The sequence below is a fragment of the Cherax quadricarinatus genome, chromosome 5 (genome assembly GCF_038502225.1).
Source record: "Cherax quadricarinatus isolate ZL_2023a chromosome 5, ASM3850222v1, whole genome shotgun sequence".
NCBI lineage: Eukaryota > Metazoa > Arthropoda > Malacostraca > Decapoda > Parastacidae > Cherax > Cherax quadricarinatus.
In genome coordinates, this window is record NC_091296.1 from 11,009,037 (window position 1) to 11,032,581 (window position 23,545).

General features: G+C 40.4%; 1 protein-coding gene across 6 annotated transcripts in view; it reads left to right on the top strand.

The window, feature by feature from the left end:
* The first annotated feature begins 10,740 nt into the window (after positions 1-10,740).
* Positions 10,741-23,545, top strand: part of LOC128684679 (uncharacterized) — a 70,097-nt gene continuing 57,292 nt past the window's right edge. Inside the window, exon 1 of one of the 6 annotated variants that reach the window (XM_070100015.1) lies at positions 10,741-10,759. The gene's annotated coding sequence lies outside the window, so the exon portion shown is untranslated. Of the gene's footprint in view, positions 10,760-10,855; positions 10,875-10,927; positions 11,117-23,545 lie in introns of those variants that run through there. The other 5 variants (XM_070100005.1, XM_070099994.1, XM_070099984.1 and 2 more) reach the window with 5 other exon arrangements.

The window sequence follows — 23,545 nt, forward strand, 5'->3', positions numbered from 1 at the left end:
AAGTTGAATTTGGTGAATGCTCCCTCGTGACTAATCTCATTATGTCGGTCTGGGGCTCCACGCATACATGTCTGAACCTCAATTATGTTGTGATCTGAGTATATTGTTTTTGATATGGTGACATTTCTTATCAGATCATCATTGTTAGTGAAGATGAGGTCTAGTGTATTCTCCAGTCTAGTAGGCTCTATTGTTTGCTGGTTTAAATTGAATTTTGTGCAGAGCTTTAAAAGCTCGTGTGAGTGTGAGTTTTCATCAGCGCTGCCTCCTGGTGTTATTACTGCAACAATATTATTTGCTATATTCCTCTATTTTAGGTGCCTTAAGTTGAAATCCCCCAGGAGCAAGATGTTGGGTGCAGGAGCTGGAAGATTTTCCAGACAGTGGTCAATTTTTAACAGCTGTTCCTGGAATTGCTGGGATGTTGCATCTGGAGGCTTGTAGACTACCACAATGACTAGGTTTTGGTTCTCGACCTTTACTGCTAAAACTTCCACTACATCATTTGAGGCATTAAGCAGTTCTGTGCAAACAAGTGACTCTGCAATGTACAGGCCAACCCCCTCCTTTTGCCTGTTCACTCTGTCACATCCGTATAGGTTGTAACCTGGAATCCATATTTCGTTGTCCAAGTGATCCTTTATGTGGGTCTCAGTGAAAGCCGCGAACATTGCCTTTGCCTCTGCAAGCAGTCCACGGATGAAAGGTATTTTGTTGTTTGTTGCTGGCTTTAGACCCTGTATATTTGCAAAGAAGAATGTCATCGGACTGGTGGTATTGTTGGTACTGGGGGGGGGATTTTTTTTCCGGCATTAGTATCTGTATCTGTTGGTTTGGAGTGGAGGCCATCGGCTGTGGTTCCACTCCAGGAATGACTGGATTTGGTGTACGATTTCTGCCATTTCCTACCAGTTTTTTTCATTCCTGGCACTAAAAAACCTCTCCCTCTTGAGTGGCTGTGGCTACCCAGGTTTTCCCATGGCCTGGATGTTTTGTATCTTTTTGTCCCCTTTAGATGGTGTGCCTGGCAATTTAAGTTATAGCACAGTCTTTCCTGTACTGAAGAGGTACACATTTCTGGGTGAAAAAGCTTACAGGAAGGGAGTTTGCATTTTCCTGTTGTCATATGGGCACGGCATTTTCTAGGGTGGTCATAGTTGCACGTCCCATCTGTTTTTCCAGATTTCCCATGCCTGCAGATACCAAGTGCATAGTATGTGCACAGGCTTGGTTTCTGTTTGCCTTGGGTTTCTGTGACTGTATTCCCTGTTGGTGCATGTTTCCCTGTCTTATTCCTCTCCTCCCTAGCACCAACAATGGATCTCCCACCAGTTGTTTTTGGTAATATATCCTCACTATTGCTAGTGGAGTCCTCTTGTTTGCTATTTCCTGTGGTATTTCTAGTTTGCAATTTTGGTTTTATTTTATCTTTGACTACACTTGTTTCCCCACTACGGCTCCTGTCCCCTATGAGGTCATTTATATGTATTCCTTCCTGCGTAAAATTCCCGACTACCTGGACAAAATCTCCAGCTTCACCATTACTGTCTCCCAGGACAGCACCTCCCGCTTCACCATTACTGTCTCCCAGGACAGCACCTCCAGCTTCACCATTACTGTCTCCCAGGACAGCATCTACAGCTTCACCATTACTGTCTCCCAGGACAGCACCTCCAGCTTCCCCATTACTGTCTCCCAGGACAGCACCTCCAGCTTCACCATTATTGTCTCCCAGGACAGCACTATCAGCCCCACATTTACTGACTACCAGGACATCACCTACAGCCTTACAGTTTCTGACTACATGGCCAGTATCAAGGGCAGTACCATTCAGCCCAGACTTTTTATGTTCCCATCTGTTGTAGAAAGCTTCCATGTTGTCTATGAAAGCAGCTTTGATGTTATCCTCTTTTAATACCCTTGTGATTTTAGTCCACAGATTTATCTCATTTGGGCATACCCAAAAACACTCCCCTGTTTTAATACTGCTTGTAGCTAGTTCTTGGATATCTGCACAAGGGGTGTGACACCAATTTCCACAAAAATGACAATTTATCCATGTGGAAGCCCGTTTGTTCGATTGACTGCAGACTACACAGGGGTTCATAATGATTTGAATGGTTGATTTACTGTAATTCTACTAGCAACCTCATGAATACTCTATCGATAACCTCCTTAAATGAAGCTCTATCTATTTGTATTTCTATTTCCAACTGTACTTGTATATTGGACAGCTTACCGTGTACGTTCCTGATTTATATTTATTGTTTGTGTTTGATAAGGGCGCCTACAACCCCATCCGTTTACAGTCTGCTTTATTGTCCAACGAATCCGTTTGAAACCAGTCAAGGGTTCGGACCAGTCAAGGGTTCGGACCAGTCTGATCTGATCAGTGGGTCACTTATTTAAAACATACTGGTCGGTGATTTGGGCTAACACATGAAGGATCTACTTGAAATTATCTACCCGAGTAATATGTGATTTGATTGATACAAAAGTATAACTTGCGTGTTGAAGAACCGGTGATTTCTGGCAGCTCCTACAATGACGAATGGCCGAGCCTCAACCCTTGTTTATCAATCGCTGTATCTAGCTTTTCTAGGGTTTTTTTCATCTCCACCACAATAAATGCTATATTATCACTATAGTTGACTGGTGGAAATTTTGGAGGAAGGAGTTATTATGTGTTGCATCTTTAAAATGAGTTAGTTGGCTGGTCTGCAACTGCACAATTAATTCTTGTAGACCTAGTCTTATTTCCTCCAGACCAAAATAACCCTTGTGATATTTGTTTGAGTTCCATTCTAGTGTTTTACAGCTTAATTTATTCTTTACCATGGCACTCAATAACCAGTCTGATTCCTTCAGATTATATTTATTACTTAAAGTTTTGAGAGTGCTCTCCAGTTTAACTCTAAACTGCTGTAAACCTTTGTAAGTATGATCTGGAGATTTTAAATTAATAATGATATTCACTAGATCCAACCTACTTTGTTCTATATTACCATAAGTGACATTCAACAAGTCAACTGCTTCCTTGTAAGAGTCATTTACATTGGGAAAGGCTTGTATGAGTATGTGAGCATCTCCTCTTACCTGTCCTTTGAGGTAAAGTAATTTAGTTACACAGGCTAGGTCACTCCTGTCATGCACAGCTGCTTTAAAAATTGACCAAAATTCCTCCCAATTTTCTCCAGGATTAAACACAGGCAAACACAATTCTGGGAGTTTTGGCAAAGACATATTATTTGTTGGAGCAGACTGACCAACTGCCTGGTTTACACATTTTAATTTATTCAAGGCCTGACTTTTACAAGAAAGAATCTTTTCCTCTAATTCATAATACTGATCTACTTCAGTCTCATCTACACAGTTTACTAACAAATCTCCTTCATATTTGTTGTAATATAATTTGTATGAATCATATCTATTACCTAAAGCATCTAAATACAATTTTAAATCATCAGTATTCACAGTTTCTTGATTCATTAATTCCAAGCACTTATTATATGCCTTGGTTACATGAACTTTCTTAGCCTGAAGTGATACTTTCTTTACTCTATATTCCATATGTTTGTCTTTATTAATTTCCTCATTTTCAGCCATGATGCAATGTATTAAATTCAACCCAATTAATAACACTGATTATAACTCACAACACTGACACAACCTACCTTTGAATAAATCCCAGCTACTTGAGCTCAGCAATTACATTAAAAAATTGTAATATAAATTTTAAATGTACATTAATACAAACTTGGCTCATCAAAATTAATATTATACAAATTAATAAATCCTTGCCAGAATTTGGTATAGCAAAATTAATATTATACATATTAATATAATTAGCAACACTTGCCTTATCAATTACACATACATTGATATAAATCTTGGCCAGAATTGTCTTATCAAATTAATATTGTAATAATTATAATCCACTACACATTAAGTAAAATTAATATTATACACATTAATATAATTAGCAACACCTGGCTTATCAATTACACATACACTGATATAAATCTTGGCCAGAATTGTCTTATCAAATTAATATTATACAAATTAATATAAACTTAGCCAGACTTGACTTATCAAAATTAATATTGTAATAATTATAATTCACTGCACATTCAGTAAATTTGTGAACTTAACATCCACCTCCTTCTGTCATTTCACATATAATTATTAAGTAATTAACCAATTAATGACTTCACTAATTACCTCCGGTAAAAGAAGGACCAACGGGCAAATTAAATGTGGAAAATTGCATTTATCTGTATGTATAATTATGTACATAACAGTAAATGAACATAGATAATTATTATTTATCAGTTAGACAAGTAAGAATTTGGGACACCTAGGTTGCAAAAATGTCCCCCCTTCGATACCTACCACTGTCATATCCACAAGTTGTTCTGGACCTATTAATTAAATGAATTATACATCACCAGGAATTCTGGTAAATATATAAATTTGTGGACTGTATATTAAATTAAAAAATGATTATATATAAATACACAATTACATAACAGAAGGAAAATATATCTTAATATCACTCACCAATTTGACTGGAGATTAATGTGTATTATACCCAGAAAACCTCACTGTCTAAATTTATGAAATTACTGGCCAGAATTAAACATAAACAGACTTATCTGAGGTTCCTGGAGCTGTGTTGTCCAGTCGCCTGATACTCAAATTATGCAGAAATGCACATCCAACACTTTCGCCTCCTATTTGAGAGGTGTCAGCCCAATTTTAACCTCTAGAGCACAAAAAATTCTTCCCATCCACTCTAACGTTCTGTTCAATTCAAAACCAAGATGGCGAGTCTCGTCTGCCCAGACGCAGGCTTTCCGTTTTCTATGACATAAATATTATTAAATACAGTATGGCCATCTATTTACATATAAATACTGAATTTCTGGAAAATATATACAGTATTTTCCACACAGCTTGTTATGCTGAGCATTTCGGGCAAATTAGGTCAATTTTTGACCCAGGATGCGACCCACACCAGTCCACTAGCACCCAGGTACATATTTTATACTGATAGGTGAACATAGACAAACTGTGTAAGTTGTAACAGTCTAAGGGAAACACACCCAATGTTTTAACTCTCGCCGGGAATCGAATCCAAGTCACGGTACTCGCCTACATGTATTTACCTAGATGTCTTCACCTACATGTATTTGTAGGGATCGAGTCATGCCTCCTGACCACGCCTGTTAACTCCTTATCGATTTTTTTCGCTAATTTTGGTCTCCAAGGCCTAATCATATCTCCTGTTTTGTTATGACATGCTAAGAGAAGATTTTGTTAGGATTTTTAACCACGAGGGTTAGCCACCCAGGGTACCCCAAGAAAGTAGTGTGTCATTGAGGACTGTCTCACTTATTTCCATTGGCATCCTTCAGGATACGACCCCACACCAGTCGACTAACACCCACGTACCTACTTGCTTGCTAGGTGAACAGACACAGCAGGTGTTAGGAAACACGCTCAATATTTCCACCCGGCCGGGTAATGAACCACGATAAGTCAGTGTGTGAGGCAAGAGCGTTGTCTACCAGGCCACGGCTCATTCATTCGCTAATAATAAATCATTGACTTTCTTGGATTATCCTAGGTAATTTATATATATGTTACTACCTGGAGGGTATTCCGGGGATCAACTCCCCCACGGCCCTGTCCACGACCAAGCCTCCATGCGGATCAGGGCATGATCAACCAGGTTGTTAACTGCTGGCCACACGTAGTCCAACATACGAACCACAGCCCGGCTGATCTGGCACCAACTTTAAGTATCTGTCCAGTTCCTTCTTGAAGGCAGCCAGGGGTTTATTGGTAATTCCCCTTATGCCTGGTAGGAGGCTGTCTGTTGAACAGTCTTGGGTCCCAGACACTTACTGTGTTTTATCTTAGTATACCAAGGGAGTCCCTACTTTTCATTGGGGGTATTTTGCACAGTCTGCCCAGTCTTTTGCTTTCGTAAGGAGTGGTTTTAGGGACTATTCCTAGGATTTTCCAAGTGTAGATTATGATATATCTCTCTTGCCTGCATTCCAGCGAGTACAAGTCAAGTGCTTCCAAGCTTTCCCAGTAGTTAAGAAGTTTGTATGTGCAGTAAAGGTTCTCTGTACATTCTCTAGATCTGCAATTTCACCTGCTTTGAATAGAGATGTTAATGTACAGCAGTATTCCAGTCTAGAGAGAACAAGTAATTTAAAAAGGATCAACAGTGGCTTGGGATCTCTTGTTTTGAACGTTGTTATTATCCATCCTATCATTTTTCTTCGCAATTGTGATAGTGGCACTGTTGTGATCCTTGAAAGTGAGATCCTCAGACATTACCACTCCCAGGTCCCACACATTACTTTTCCGCTCTATTGTATGAGTAGAGTTTGTAGTATACTCAGTTCTAATTAATACCTTCCCCAGTTTCCCATAACGGAGTAGTTGGAATTCGTTTTCATTGAACATCATATTGTTTTCTGTTGCCCATTGGAAAACTTGATTTATATCTTTTTTGGAGGTTCACCGTGTACTCAGTGGATGACAGTCTCATGCAGATTTGAGTATCGTCTGCAAAGGATGACACGGTGCTATGGATTACATCTTTGTCTATGTCTGATATGAGGATGAGGAACAAGATGGGGGGTGAGCCCTGTGTCTTGTGGAACAGAGCTTTTCACTATGGCAGCTTCCGATTTAACTCTGTTTACCACTACTCTTTGTGTTCCATTGGTTAGAGAGTTGAAGATCCATCTCACCACTTTGCCAGTTATTCATTTAGCATGAATTTTGTGCGCTATTGCACCATGATCGCACTTGTCGAAGGCTTTCACAAAGTCTGTGTATACCACATCTACATTTTGTTTTTCCTCCAGAGCATCCAAGACCATGTCATAGTGGTCCAGTAATTGGGACAGGCAGGAGCGAACTGCTCTAAACCCATGCTGCCCTGGGTTGTGCGGCTGATGGGTATCTGAGTGTATGGCGATCTTGCTTCTTAGAACCTTTTCAAAGATTTCTGTGATGTGGGACGTTAGTGCAATTGATCTGTAATTCTTTGCAATTGCTTTATTGTCACCTTTGTGAAGGGGGGGGGGCAACATCTGCTGTTTTTAGTGACTGTGGGATGACCCTTTTGTCCATGCTCCCTCTCCATAGAATACTTAATTAAGGTACGTGAAAGGGGTTTCTTGCAGTTCTTGATGAACAAGGAGTTTCACGAATCTGGGCCTGGGGCAGAGTGCATGGGCATGTTCTTTATTTTCAGTCTTGTGTTAAGATAATATCAGAAATTTTTGAATTAACCAAGTTTTGAGTCTGTCATAAAAAAAATCCTTTACAATGTCAACTTTTAGTCTGATTAACGGCTCACTAAACACTGAGTCATATTGGAACTTCAGTATCTGATTCATTGCTTTGCTGTCATCTGTGTAAGTCCGATCTCGTTTAAGCAGGGGTCCAATACTGGATGTTGTTTTTGCCCTAGATTTGGCGCAAGAAAAGAAACATATTTTGTTTTTCAATTTCATTTATGGCTTTAAGTTCTTCCTGTGTTTCTTGTCTCCTGTATGATTCCTTAAGCTTAAGTTCGATATTTACAATTCCTCTGACCTGTGCGTCCTTTCGTATCCCAGATATACTGATCCCTTTCAGCAACTCTGATTCTTCGCCTTCGCCTGTATAGGGAGTGTCTCTCTCTTTCTAGTTTACATCTTCTCTTCTTTTTTCTTAAAGGAATTGCCTTGAGCATACCTCAAGTGCCACCGAGTTATTTCTTTCTAGGCAAAAGTTCGAATCCATGTTATTTAGGATATCTTCCCAGCTTGTTTCATTTAGGACAGGGTATTTTTTTGTTATTGAAGTTAAATTTGGTGAAGGCACTCTCTTAACTGATCTTATGCTGGTCATGAGCCCTGCGCATACATGTCTATACCTGTTATGTTTTGATCTCAGTGTATTGTCTTTGATACTGTTATATTTTGTACCAGGTCAGTTTTAACTTGGCGAGGCTCGTAGTTGTGGTGGTATGGGCAATGCTGAATGACAGAGAATTTCAACTGTGTTGTGGAGTCCTGATGATTTGTGGTGGTATAGATTAGGCTTCCAACACTAGGCCACCTAAAAAAAATCGGAGTTGATCTAATCAGTCAACAGAGCAATAGTTAGTCAGGCAGTCAACAGATCGACCATTGATGGAAATAAATGGTATAAAATACCGACACAATGGAAATATAAACATATATGCAGTATAATGTGATCCTTTATTGACAACGTTTCGCCCACACAGTGGGCTTTTTCAAGTCACAAACAAATCTGTTTGTGACTTGAAAAAGCCCACTGTGTGGGCGAAACGTTGTCAATAAAAGATCACATTATACTGCATATGTGTTTATATTTCCAGATCGACCATCCCTCAAGCAACCAATAGACAACCATCAATCAAGAAGTGGACAGATCATACATCAACGGGCCGTTATATACATAGTTGGATAAGCATAACAACAAAAATAATTTAGTGCCTGAGTGAAACAGGGAGAAGAGAAAAATGAAGATGGAAGGAAAGAAGAGAGGGGAAAGTGAAGAGAGAATGGAAGAGAACAGAAAAGGAGAGGAGAAAGAGATAGAGAAAGAAAATCGATGTGTTGGAAGGGATGAAGACGAGATGGGAGAAGAGAGAAAGAGCATAACAGTAGTCAGATGAGGGAGGGATGCGTGTACCTTCATCATCGGCAGCATCCCGGGTGTGTCAGCCAATGAAGGACAGGTGAGGCAGGTGACGCTGTGTTCGGACGAGCCTGTTGACCCTGATTTGTGCTTAATCAACACATGCTTTTACGCAGTGTCCTTGTAACGCAACGGCTCCTCTTTTAATACCACTCCTCGGTCCCTGACTTCCACCCCTTCTTTCTCCACTAAGGGGTGTGTATATGCATTAATTTGAGTATGATTCATGCGTTTTTTTAATCTTGAAATTAGGGGAAACTGCGTAATTTTTAAGGGAACCAAGCTAGGATGCGGGTAATGAGACACGTTGGCGCGAAAATTATTGGCGGGAGTCATGCAGGGTGAGGCGTTGGCCTGTTTTCCTTGGTGAATCACTAGTTGGTGTCATTACAGTGCGCGAGGGCGTGGAGAGTGTGCGGAAAAGCGCACCCTAATGACGATATAACCCGAAATAATATCATTTGGCTTTAATTTTGCGATTTTGTTATCACGATTTTTTTCCCATGGTAGCGGCTAGCAAATGTTTACGAATGTTTTCTTTGTTTCTAGCTGTGACCACTACAACTATACAAGTGTGTACATATATATCGAGAGATTTGTATTTCTCAGTGCATATACCGAGAGGTGTGTATTCCGCTTATATTCACCAGGAAGTGCATATTTCTAGGTGGATTTACCGAGAGGCGTCATTAATAGAAAGTTATATTATAAATTTTGAAAGCTTACCAAAATGAAATGTTTCAGAAATAGTTCACGCAGACAGTTGTTATTCCCATTTATTGACTGGATATGTGGTTTTCTGTTTAAAACTTCCAAGATGGAAGGTGAAAAAATCCAAATTGGAAGTTTTAAATAGAAAATTCCGAGCTTCATTAACCCACTGTGTAACTGTCATATAGATTATGGTAGCTACACACTGCGGGTGTCCTCGAGTCACTTCAAAAAACAAAAAATAAGCAGGGGAGAGCGGACATAGCATGTTCCAGAGCACTATTCTGGAAACAAATATCACTCGCATGGAGGGGGGGGGGGATGTTTCCTTAGCGGTCAGGGGAATAACCTATATATATAACACCGATGCTTATAATGAGTAGTTATATATTATGGATGATGTTTGATGTCATCGACCCTCAGGCAAGATGAAGCACACCAGAATAGCGAGATTTTCTTATTCAAGAAGTTGAAAGTTCTTGACCTTTAATCTTAACATTTTTATTTGATTTTGTAATGTGTTGTCATTTAGCACTGTAATGCCACTATTTTATTATAAGTAATTAGTTTATCACACAGTACCTGCTTTCCTCCTTGAGACATGTTTATAGTATATAAAGATTGTAATGCTTCTATACGCTATTCATTATACTTTGTTGAATTAGACTAGGTTAAATTCTCATCATTTTTTCACTGTTATACACCTATAATAATGTTTTACTCAGTGTAGAAGTATAAACAATAACCTGTTCACAAACAATGTAAATTTATCCTTAATGAAGGTTACTAATCCATCAAACAGTTGTACATACCGAGAGGTATATCTTTCTCACTGTATATAGGCTACACTGATTTATAGGGATTTATTGGAAGTAAAGTATTTTTAAAGTGTACGAGTGAATTACGGACTTAATGACCATCGTACAATCAATTAGCTTTAATTAAACCTAATAAACTAAGAATCGTTGCAGTAGCTCCCTGTTATAGAAGATCCGTGTTGCAGTAGATCCCAATTACGGTAGCTCTTTGCTACAGCAGCTCCCTGTTACCCTTGTAGACTCAGTTACTATATAGTAGCCCTTCCTTCACGCATCTCTTTACAGGGACAAGGCTGCATGTTCAATCATTGAATCAGCGCAGTAGCTTCTCCACGCGCTAGAGTGTAGACCACGAGCCACGATGCACTAAGCCTCCTTCTACCATACAAGTTAGGGCGAGTCGTAGTACTCTCGAGGCCGAAGTCGGAGTCGCAGGCGTGGGTCGCGAGGCGAGAGATGATGCGCACCACTGGACAATTCACACATACCAAGTAACCCCACCCTCTTTATTCCTCTGTTTTATCACTAATCCCTTGCGCGCCAGCTACCCAAATTCAGTCCATGTGAATTGCTCCCGAAAAAGGAGAAACTTCAGATATCAACGAGGTAAAAATGAGTTAAGGTGGTGTGTTTCTCCCTCCGTCTGTCTCCCATACATGTCCCGCTGGCGTCTGGCCTGGGAGTTGGCAACTTACGCGACTTCCCGTCAGTGTCGATTGAACAGTGAAAGGTGGAGGACTTACGCTCGGCTCCTCTTTTTCATTTACGAACTTTAAACACCCCGAAGAAATCTACATTCGACCGTGTGTTGGGTGATATATTCGCGATTCTCGTGGCGTTCTCTCCGGGTCAGCTCTGATGTCTTGTGATAATTGCAGCTCCTCAACAGTGTTGCATTTCTTATGTTTGAAGTGGTTTATTATGTTGCAAAAATGGTGTAATATGTATCCCGTTGGAGAGTGAACACCCACATGTTACACTCCCAGGGTTCAGAAAAACTCGGGATTAGTGAACTCTGCAGATATTTCTGTCTTCTCGTCTCTCGTTCCCCATGTTTCCTCTCACCTTTCCTCTGCCTATTATTAACTCATAATGATAATTATTATTGTTATATGTTTTATAAATTTCATCCATTTTGCCGTTTCTTCACTCAAATTCAGATGGCAAGACAACCTGTTATATTTGCTATATATTTCTGTATCCTTTAAGGTATTCAGTCTTAAACCATACACTAACATTGCTTTCGCTAATTAAAATTAATACATAGGCATTTTTGTGCAAGTTTAGGAATTAATGTTATAATCCCTGTTAATTATAATAATTGCCAGTTATACACTCGCGAAATGTATGCACGTGCTTTTTAAATGATTAATGTACATACTCTTGTGTTCTCCTATTCGTACTTACAAAGGTTAACTTCAGTTCTTGTGTGTATTTAATGACCTGTTTGAGTTTACGGGTGATTAACTCCAGCTGCTGGGTGTGTTTAATGATCAGTTTGAATTTACGGTGGATGAATTCCATTTCATGGATGTATGTATAATGACCCATTTGAATTTTTTAGAGATGAACAAGAGCTCTTGGACCAGCCTTTTAAGTTTTATTTTACCGACGAATTTGTTTTATTGTATTTATGAAATGTATTTTAGCTTCCAATGAACATATTTTTCCACTTCTTTATTGCACTTTCTTAAAGAGTTTTCTGACAACTGTCCCCTCAGTGAAGGACATGGTGAGGGGCTCTTCATCCAAGGAATTAGTCATATCCTCCTCTTCCTTGGATCAAACCTGATTGTCGTTCATTCCCCTCAGTCGTTATATGATTCCTACGTCATCGTGATCATATCTCCTCTTGTTCAGTATTTCTTCAGAGGTGCGAGATGTAGCTCAGCCACGACGATTGAGCTTTCAGGAGTTTTTAATTAATATTAAGCTTAGGTAGATGAGGGTTCTGCGCTAGCTCTGCGTACTCAGGGACGTACATAGTGAATAATGACTTGAAGGAATCCATTTAGATATCTGAAGGTCATCCTTATGTTTGCCAACCTGCTTATGTCGGTGATGTTATTGTGGTTACGTGTGCTTCAGTAGACAGTTTAGCGTAATGCTTGCCCTTTGGTTTCATTGGTTTGTATGTGTGTTTGGAGAGGTTGAGTCATAGCAAAGATAGATTCAAGTTGGAAAATTTAGATTTAGAGAGGTTTGGGGAAGCACTGCTTTGGCATTAGAGTTGTATATAAGTGGAACGAATTACAAGGTAGGTCATTGGGGCGCGAATGATGGTTGGGTGTGAGTTCGGCCTGCGTAGCATGAGCCAATAGGCCTATCATACCTACTTGTCAATCTGTTTATGGAGTTTTTCTGCACGACTTCATCTATCTTTATACACTGCTAACCACCATAAAGCTCAGGAACTAATTCCCAGCTTATCTTTGGATCATCTTGTGTTTTAGTTTCCATTTGTCCCCGTGCCTCTGTTCCTTGCATTTCAATCTGTTCCTAGCCATCGTGTTCATTCCTCTGAGTATCTTTTACACTAGGCCGTTGGATTCAATTACTTTTGCCTCATCTTTCAATTGTACCTCCATTAATTTTGGGATCAGTCGTATTGCATACTTCTGAACCTTTCTAACCTTAGGATATATATTCTTCAAGTGAGGACTCCATGATTAGTCTGACATCTATCATACATAACGTCCCAAAGGATACTTGGAAAAGATCCTCGAATGACTGTCTTGCTTTGTTTCTCATTCATCCTCGCTTTCCTCTCTGGCTTCCTTGTATAGCCTTCCCGTTAGTGTGTGTGTGTGTGTGTGTGTGTGTGTGTGTGTGTGTGTGTGTGTGTGTGTGTGTGTGTGTGTGTGTGTGTGTGTGTGTGTATTCACCTATTTGTGGTTGCAGGGGTCGATTCATAGCTCCTAGCCCCGCCACTTCCCTGGTCGCCACTAGGTCCAATCTTTCCCGGCTCCATGGGCTTTATCGTACCGCTTTTTAAAGCTATGTATGGATCCTGCCTCCACTGCATCACTCTCCAGGCTGTTCCACTTTCTGACAATTCTTTGACTAAAGACCTTTCCTAACATCCCTATAACTCATCTGAGTTTTCAACTTCCGGCTGCGACCCCTCGTTGCTGTGTCCCATCTCTGAAACATTCTGTTCCTATCCACCTTGTCAAATTCTCTCAGTATTTTATAAGTCGTTATCATGTACCTTTATCCCTCTTGTCCTCCAGTGTTGTCAGGTTGAGCTCTAACTTCTCGTAGTACACACCCCTCAGCTCCGGGACTAGTCTTGTTGAAAACCTTTGCACTTTCTCTAATCTATTGACGTGTTTGACCAGGTGTGTGTTACATACTGGTGCTGCATACTCCAGTATGGGCCTGACGTACACGGTGTACAGTGTCGTGAATGACTCCTTAGATTTCGAAACACTATTCTCAGGTTTGCCAGGCGCCCATATCCTGCAGCAGCTATTTGGTAGATGTGCGCCCCAGATGTGCTCGGTATGATGCTCACCCCAAGATCCTTTTCCTTGAGTGAGTTTTGCAGCCTTTGACCTAGGCTGTAATCAGTCTGCGGTCTTTATCCTTCCCCAAGTGTGCGCGTGTGTGTATTCACCTAATTTTAGTTGCAGGGATCGAGTCACAGCTCATGGTTCTGCCTCTTCACTGGTCGCTACTGTGTGTGTGTGTGTGTGTGTGTGTGTGTGTGTGTGTGTGTGTGTGTGTGTGTGTGTGTGTGTGTGCGTGCGCGCGTGCATGTGTGTGTGTGCATGCGTGTGCTCGTGCGCTTTCCTTCATACGTATGTACGTGCGTGTGCATGTCTGCATGTTGTGTGCTTGTATGTAAAGACGCATTTGCAGCCACATGAACAGAGCTGTGCTAGTGGTGTGTGCTTGCATGCATGAGTGCATTGTGGAACTGAAGAGATCAGTCGCACGTGTTACTGTTAGAGTAAGTCGCGGGTGTTAATCCCGCATCGCAGTCTGTGTTAGTTTGTTTTAAAGTGACGTGCAAGCGCTTCGATTACTTTGTTTTTACAGTGCTGAGTCAAATTACTTACAACACATCAGCGTTTATGTGTTTATTTGAATACGAGTGACAGAGCTTTGGATGCTCACACCAAAAGTAAATCTGTAACTCATGGTGTTGGGGATCTTAAATTTTGACTATAACTGGTTGGCGTAGTTACCATATATGTATGCATGCACACATATATACATACATATCACGTAAAAATCCTCATGGTGAACAACTAGCTTGCATCTTTGTCAGATTTAAAAGAACTTCAGAAAGTTGTTTTTACGTAGTCGAAGTAGTTTAATGTTGACCAATATAAATACGGTACGTTATAATTTTGTTTACTTTTACACTTCGTTTAAAATTGTGATGTAAAAATGTATATTTTGAAAATTATTAAGAGTACCCATCTGAGTTTTGATGCTACGTAAATGTATTTGTAAATAGCTAATGCAGCCCTGTATGACCCATGTGGATTTAGCGCTTAGTTATGATTATAATGTTAATAGCTAAACTGATAAGCAGAGTGAAGTTGTAGTTCATGCGTGCCATTCTTGGTCGATGTTTAATTTTCCAACTTCAGTGTCGAGGGTAAATTTCCATCAGTAATGTACAAGTATAACAATTTACATATTCATGTTACGATACGTAAAATTGGCAGTTTTAAAGGAGATTTACGAGCGCTTCAGGAATTTTCGTGATGATGAGCTACAATCTTTTCTGTATGTTTTCGCTATTCATGATCCTCACACACAAAAATTTTTTAACAGGACGAGGAAAGGTTATGCAATTTCTGCGTCAGAGATTTCTTGGCTGTTCTGTCTTTGACTGTAAACATTTTTTTTTATTACACGGTTCAGTTTCCATGCTATGAGCTGTTATCCTACCCCAGCGCAGTAACTATGACCATAATTTTTAAAGGGGTGGACCGGTAAGCCAGCGAAAGACCTCGGTCAGATTAGCAAAAGCTCCAACGGCGGGTCATCATCTGACTAAGATCCGCGTCAAGAAACACTTGTCCTGTTTCCTTACCTGACCTAACCTCAGTGCACTGTAAAGCCTAGCCTTTTATCTAATATATACTAATGTACCACTCTCCCTTCCCAGAATGCCACTTAGGACAGTGGATTAATACCCTGGAACATATTTACTGCTAAGTAAACATAGGCAGCAGGTGTCAGGAGACCAGCCCCTGGGTCTCGCTCCGCTTAGACTCAAACCATAGACTGTAATTTCATATCACTTTCATTAGATTTTTTTTATTATTTTAGTCCATTTTTCCTCCCTTCCTCCCTTGGTTGTAGTTGTGAGCAAAACACTACCACTGTGGTGCGATCTACTCAGTTTTGCAAAGCTAGAAGTAAGTTTTAAATTTAAGTTCAGATTATTATAATTTTTTTTATATTTTTATAACTGTGATTTTACGTGTAAAAATAAGCATGGAAGAGGGACTGGAATGACATTCGGGTAACGACCGTTCCTTCCCAAGTTTGGACACCATCGGACTATATTATGCTGTGGTCTCCTGTTGACCGCAAAGTTGGAGGAAAACCTGATAAAATAATACCGCAATATTACCTTGAAGTAACGGCATATGTAATGTAACTTTGAAACTTTCTAGCTGAATAATGGATATGCGTTTCTTGCCATGACATCTGAAATACTCTTAATACAGTGCTTAAAAAAGTTTATTCTTATGTACTATTTTAAACTCAAATTGTATATAAATGTTATCTTTCGTAGCTCTTTCATGGCAGTTTTATAGGTGCTATTATTTTTTAATTATTTTGCTCTAATTTCTTACACATAGTTAAAATAAATAACGTAAAAATTAATACGGATATATATATATATATATATATATATATATATATATATATATATATATATATATATATATATATATATGCCTAGAACAGTTTAACTCGGTGGCACTCGATGTATACTCAAGGCTTATTCCTTTAAGAAAAAGGAGGAGTAGATGTAAAATAGAGACAGGCGCTCCCTTTACAGGCGACGAAAAAGAATAACAGCGGCTAAAAGAGGCCAATATATCTGAAATGCGTAGGGAGTCACTGGTCAGAGAAATAGCAAACATCGAACTTAAGCTAAAGGAATCTTATAGGAGTCAGGAATCGCGGGAAGAACTAAAAGCCATAAATGAAATCGAAAGAAACCCAAAGTATTTCTTTTCCTATGCCAAATCAAAGTCGAGAACAACGTCCAGTATTGGGCCCCCTACTTAAACAAGATAGGTCCTACACAGATGACAGCAAGGAAATGAGTGAGCTACTCAAGTCCCAATATGACTCAGTTTTTAGCAAGCCGCTAACCAGACTGAGAATCGAAGATCAAAATGAATTTTTTATAAGAGAGCCACAGAATTTGGTTAACACAAGCCTATCTGATGTTATCCTGACGCCAAATGACTTCGAACAGGCGATAAATGACATGCCCATGCACTCTGCCCCAGGGCCAGACTCATGGAACCCCGTGTTCATCAAGAACTGCAAGAAGCCCCTATCACGAGCTTTTACCATCCTATGGAGAGGGAGCATGGACACGGGGGTCGTCCCACAGTTACTAAAAACAACAGACATAGCCCCACTCCACAAAGGGGGCAGTAAAGCAACAGCAAAGAACTACAGACCGATAGCACTTAACATCCCATATCATAAAAATATTTGAAAGGGTCCTAAGAAGCAAGATCGCCACCTATCTAGAAACCCATCAATTACACAACCCAGGGCAACATGGGTTTAGAGCAGGTCGCTCCTGTCTGTCTCAACTATTGGAAAACTACGACAAGGTCCTAGATGCACTAGAAGACAAAAAGAATGCAGATGTAATATATACAGACTTTGCAAAAGCCTTCGACAAGTGTGACCATGGCGTAATAGCGCACAAAATGCGTGCTAAAGGAATAGCAAGAAAAGTTGGTAGATGGATCTATAATTTCCTCACAAACAGAACACAAAAAGTAGTAGTCAACAGAGTAAAGTCCGTGGCGGCTGTGGTGAAAAGTTGTTCCACAAGGCACAGTACTCGCTCCCATCTTGTTCCTCATCCTCATATCTGACATAGACAAGGATGTCAGCCACAGCACCGTGTCTTCCTTTGCAGATGACACCCGAATCTGCATGACAATTGTCTTCCATTGCAGACACTGCAAGGCTCCAGACGGACATCAACCAACTCTTTCAGTGGGCTGCAGAAAACAATATGAAGTTCAACGATGAGAAATTTCAATTACTCAGATATGGTAAACACGAGGAAATCAAAACTTCATCAGAGTACAAAAACTCCGGCCACAAAATAGAGCGAAACACCAACGTCAAAGACCTCGGAGTGATCATGTCGGAGGATCTCACCTTCAAGGACTATAACATTATATCAATCGCATCTGCTAGAAAAATGACAGGATGGATAATGAGAACCTTTAAAATTAGGGATGCCAAGCCCATGATGACACTCTTCAGGTCGCTTGTTCTATCTAGGCTGGAATATTGCTGCACACTAACAGCACCTTTCAAGGCAGGTGAAATTGCTGACCTAGAAAATGTACAGAGAACTTTCACGGCGCGCATAACGGAGATAAAACACCTCAATTATTGGGAGCGCTTGAGGTTCCTGAACCAGTGTTGAAGTTTACACAGTTTTGTATGTAGAAATTTTAAAATTTACGCAAAAACTAATATAGCAGCCAAAGTTAAAAGTTGTTGAAATTAATGTCGTAAAATAGCATACTGTAGCTAAATTATCCAAGAATTTGCATTACTTTTGCAACTTAGGAAGAGAGGAGAGCAGTAAGTGGGACTAATTCTTCAGATGATTTAATGCTTCTTTTAGCTCAGTATTACACAAAGGGCATTTTCCAAATTTCTTAAATGCGTGTTATATATCAGAAGAGATTGAAAATAGCAACGGAAAAGGGAAAAATTGAAAGAATGAAAAATAGGCATTTGTAGGTTGAGTATATAAAATATTAAATAACCCAAAAAAAAGCACAATACCGTGACTGGAACGATACACAAATAACCCGCGCATAAAAGAGAGAAGCTTACGACGACGTTTCGGTCCGACTTGGACCATTTACAAAGTCACACTAACCAGAAGTGGGGCAGGACGGCTATATATTGGCAGGAAGAGGTGGTGGTAGTAGTAGTAGTAGTAATAGTAGTACAAGAATGGTATATAATACCGACAAGATGAAATTAAGACACATCCGCAACACCTGGGCATCCCTATCGTAGACGTTGTTTCGCCATCCAGCCGGCCAATGGATGGCGAAACGTCCACAACAAAGACAACCAGACGCCGCACATAAGAACATAAGAAGGAAGGAACACTGCAGAAGGCCTACTGGCCCATGCGAGGCAGGCCCAAGTCTCCTACCGGCTTAAGCCAATGCACCCAACCTAGTCAGGTCAGGTCACATTGACTTAAGGGAGGAACACGGCAACCGACCTGTTAGCACAAGCTATCAGGTCTAACTCACACCCACCCACATCTACTCATGTATTTATCCAACCTATTTTTAAAGCTACACAACGTTCTGGCCTCTATAACGGTACTTGGGAGTTTGTTCCACTCATCCACAACTCTATTACCAAACCAGTACTTTCCTATATCCTTCCTGAATCTGAATTTTTCCAACTTAAAACCATTGCTGCGAGTCCTGTCTAGGCTAGATATTTTCAGCACACTATTTACATCCCCTTTATTTATTCCTGTCTTCCACTTATACACCTCAATCATATCCCCCCTAATTCTACGTCTTTCTAGAGAGTGCAGTTTCAGGGCCCTTAGTCTATCCTCATAGGGAAGGTTTCTGATACATGGGATCATCTTTGTCATCCTCCTTTGTACATTTTCCAGAGAATTTATATCCATTCTGTAATACGGTGACCAAAACTGTGCAGCATAATCTAAATGAGGCCTAACCAAGGATGTATAGAGTTGAAGAACAACCTGAGGACTCCTATTATTTATGCTTCTTGATATGAAGCCAAGGATTCTATTAGCTTTATTGCGAACACTTATGCACTGTTGTCTTGGTTTCAGATTACTGCTAACCAGAACTCCTAAATCTTTTTCGCAATCCGTAATATTAAGATCTACATTATTTAGTTTATATGTGGCATGGTTATTGTCCTGTCCAACATTTAGAACTTTGCATTTGTCTATATTAAACTGCCTCTGCCACTTCTCCGACCACTGCATCAGTCTATTCAAATCTTCCTGGAGTGCTCGAATGTCCTCGTCAGAATGAATTCGACGGCCTATTTTGGTGTCATCGGCAAACTTGCCGATGTCGCTCTTTATGCCCTCATCTATGTCGTTTATGTAGATTGTGAACAGCAGGGGGCCCAACACTGACCCCTGTGGAACACCGCTCGTGACGCTTCCCCACTCTGATTTCTCCCCATTTATGCAAACTCTCTGCTGCCTATTTGTCAACCATGCCTCTATCCAGGAAAAAATTTCTCCTCCTATTCCATGTGCTTTAATTTTCCTCAATAGTCTCTGATGTGGGACCCTGTCAAAAGCCTTACTGAAGTCCATATACACAATATCATATTCATTACCATGATCTACCTCCTCAAATACCTTAGTGAAAAAAGTTAATAAATTCGTAAGGCAGGAACGCCCCTTTGTAAAACCATGCTGAGATTCGTTGATTAATTTATGCTTTTCAAGGTGGCTACGAACTGCCTCGGCAATTATTGATTCCATAAATTTTCCCACTATGGAGGTTAGGCTTATTGGTCTATAGTTCGAAGCTAAGGACCTGTCACCTGTTTTGAAAATAGGTATCACATTTGCCATTTTCCACTTATCTGGCACCATGCCAGTTTGTAGTGATATGTTGAAAAGATTAGCCAAAGGTGTGCTAAGCTCCTCTTTACATTCCTTTAGAACCCTTGCATACAGTTCATCAGGGCCTGGGGATTTGTTAGGTTTTAATTTATCTATTTGCCTAAGGACCATGTCACTTGTGACCCTAATAGTGCACAGTTTATTATCGTCCTGTTCTACATAATTTATCATTACTGGAATATCACTGGTATCCTCCTGTGTAAAAACTGAGAGGAAGTATGTGTTAAAAATTCTACACATTTCCTTATCACTGTCAGTGAGCTGACCCGAGGAACTTTTGAGTGGGCCTATCTTGTCCCTGATCTTACTTCTGAATACCTGAAAGAATCCTTTTGGGTTAGTCTTCGATTCTCTTGCAACTTTAACCTCATAATCTCTTTTTGCTTTTCTAATTCCCTTTTTTATTTCTCTCTTTAACTGAATATATCGATTTCTTAATTGCCCCTCTCCTCTTTTGATTTGCCTATATATGCCTCTCTTTTGACCAATCAGATATTTTAATCTATTGTTCATCCATTTAGGATCATTTTTGTTTGATCTGATTTCCCTATTTGGAACATAATTTGACTGAGCAGCTAGAACTATGCCCTGGAAAGCATCATATCGGCAACCATCACCACCTACCTGACCCTTAGTCAGGTCATTCCAGTTCAGCCCACCTAAGTAATTTTTCAGTCCTATGAAATCAGCCAAGCGAAAGTCAGGGACGGAGACTTGATTGCCATTATTAGGGGAATTCCATAATATGTTAAAACTGAGTGATTTGTGATCACTCTCCCCAAGCTCATCATTAACCTCAAGATTATTAATTAGTGTTTCCCTACTGGCAAGAACCAAGTCAAGGAGGTTATTTCCCCTAGTTGGCTCTGTCACAAACTGTTTTAAAAAACAATCCTGGATCGAATCAAGAAAGTCACCCGACTCTAAATTTCCTGTCAAATTGCTCCAGTCAATCTGTCTATAGTTGAAATCTCCCATTAGCACAACATTTTCGTATGTAGATGCCTTACGAATTTCGTCCCATAGAAGTTTACTGCACTCCCTATCAAGATTTGGGGCCCTGTAAATCACACCCAAAATTAGTTTTTCTCGGCCCTCGAGAAGCTGTAACCAAACAGATTCAGTGGCTGACGCTTCTAATTTAATATCTTGTCTAACACAACAATTTAAATTGTCTCTGACATACATCGCTACTCCACCACCTTTCCTGTTGACCCTGTCAGTGTGGAATAATTTATAGCCTTGTATGTGACATTCAGAGGGCATCTCTCTATCTTTCAGATTGAGCCAGGTCTCTGTTATAGCAATAATATCTATGTTTCCTGCACTTGCAATTAATCTTAGCTCATCTATCTTATTTCTAACACTCCTGCTATTAGTATAGTAAACCTTAAGGGAGCTAGTCCCTTGCTGCCCTCTGCTGTCCCCCTTTGTGTGCTGACCTGTTCTATTGTCTTTATTTATAACTTCATGCTGAATGCCTTTTATACATTTACTGTTTCCAACCCTAGTGTTGCAACCTGCTTGTTTCCCACACACACCCATACCTCTATCTTCCATCAGTTTAAAATCATAGGCATTTCACCAATGGCCTTCTCAATCGAGTCTGCAAGTGCTACCACCCCTGCCCCAGACAGATGTACCCCATCCCTTGCATACATATCATGTTTGCCATAAAAGTTGTTCCAGTTGTCAATGAATGGGATTGCAAGTTCCTTGCAGTATCTGTCTAGCCAGCAATTTACACCAATTGCCCTAGACAACCATTCATTTCCTACTCCCCTTCTAGGCAAGATGCTACATATGATTGGGATCCCTCCCTTAGACTTAATGAAATCTATAGCTGACCTGTACTTATCTAGCAGCTCTTCTCTCCTACCCTTCCCAATATCATTTCCACCAGCACTGAGACAGATAATGGGCTTGTTCCCATTACCTGACATGATATTATCCAGTCTGTTGACAATGTCCCCAACACCAGCTCCAGGGAAGCACACTCTATCTCTCATCTTCTTATTCCTATTACAAAAAGCACGGTCAACATATCTTACCTGAGAGTCACCAACCACAAGAATGCGCTTACCTTCATTAGCAGGGGCAGTAGTACCCTTACCTTCACTGGCCACTGAAGTACATTCATCCTGGAGAACAGAGAAGCGATTTCCTACCTTCAGATCTTCACTCTTAACTTCATCAGGAGTAGTAGTAGTAGTAGTAGTAGAAGAGGTAGTAGTAGTGGTAGTGGTAGAAGTGGGGAATAAGGAGGACGAGCCAGTCATACAAAGGAAGGGGAGCACTGCAAGAGAGCTAGGTGCCCACAGAGGGATAGCAAGCGCACAGAGGTGCTTGAAAGGGGAAGTGGTGAAATAAATGAAGAAGGAACAGAAAGTTAGGTAAGACACATATGCAACAGTTAGGTATCTTTATTTCGAAACGTTTCGCCTACACAGTAGGCTTCTTCAGTCGAGTACAGAAAAGTTGATAGAAGCAGAAGATACTTGAAGACGATGTAATCAGTCCATCACCCTTAAAGTTTTGAGGTGGTCAGTCCCTCAGTCTGGAGAAGAGCTGTTGGTATTTTATACCATTTTAATGTTCAAGGAACAGAAACATGAGACAGAAGAGAGAAAGACAACCCAGAGGAGAAAAGGAAAGAGGAAAGGGGAAGAGGGAGAAGAAGAAAAAGAAAAAGAAAAAAATGAGGAGTCAGGTTAAGTCACGGGTGTTCTGAAGATTGGAGCATTTTACAATGTAGTGGGAGAGGAAGGCATCTACAGAGACGAAGCCAGGGCTAAGGTTCATACAAGGAAAGTTGTGTATTAGAGAGGATTCAACTAGACGGCGACTGTTCGAGTTGGAAGTAGGGAAGACAGTTTTAGCACAAGACCAGTCAATAGGATGGCTATGATCTCTGACGTGTCAGAAAAGAGCATTGTTAGTGTCGGCAAGCCTAACACTATTTTTGTGCTCCCTAAGTCTGTCAGAAAGAGATCGACCAGTTTTTCCGAAGTATTGAAGAGGACAGGAGGAGCAAGGAATAGAGTAGACACCAGGAACATCTGTAGAGGGAGGAGAGGTATGAACGAGATTAGTGCGAAGAGTGTTAGTCTGGCGGAAGGTAAGCTTGATGTCTAAGGGACGGAGAGAATTGTTGAGATTAGAAAGACCGGAAATGTAGGGAAGGCAGAGGATAGAAGAGTTCCCAGGAGTAGAGAGTTTGGGAGAGAAGAAATTGCGTTTAGCACGTGAGAGGGCAGAGTCTATGAAATGGGAAGGGTAGCCAAGACAGGAAAACGAATTATGAAGAGTGGAAATTTCTGCTGGAAGGAACTGAGGATCACAGATGCGGAGGGCACGGAGAAAGAGGGAGATAAGA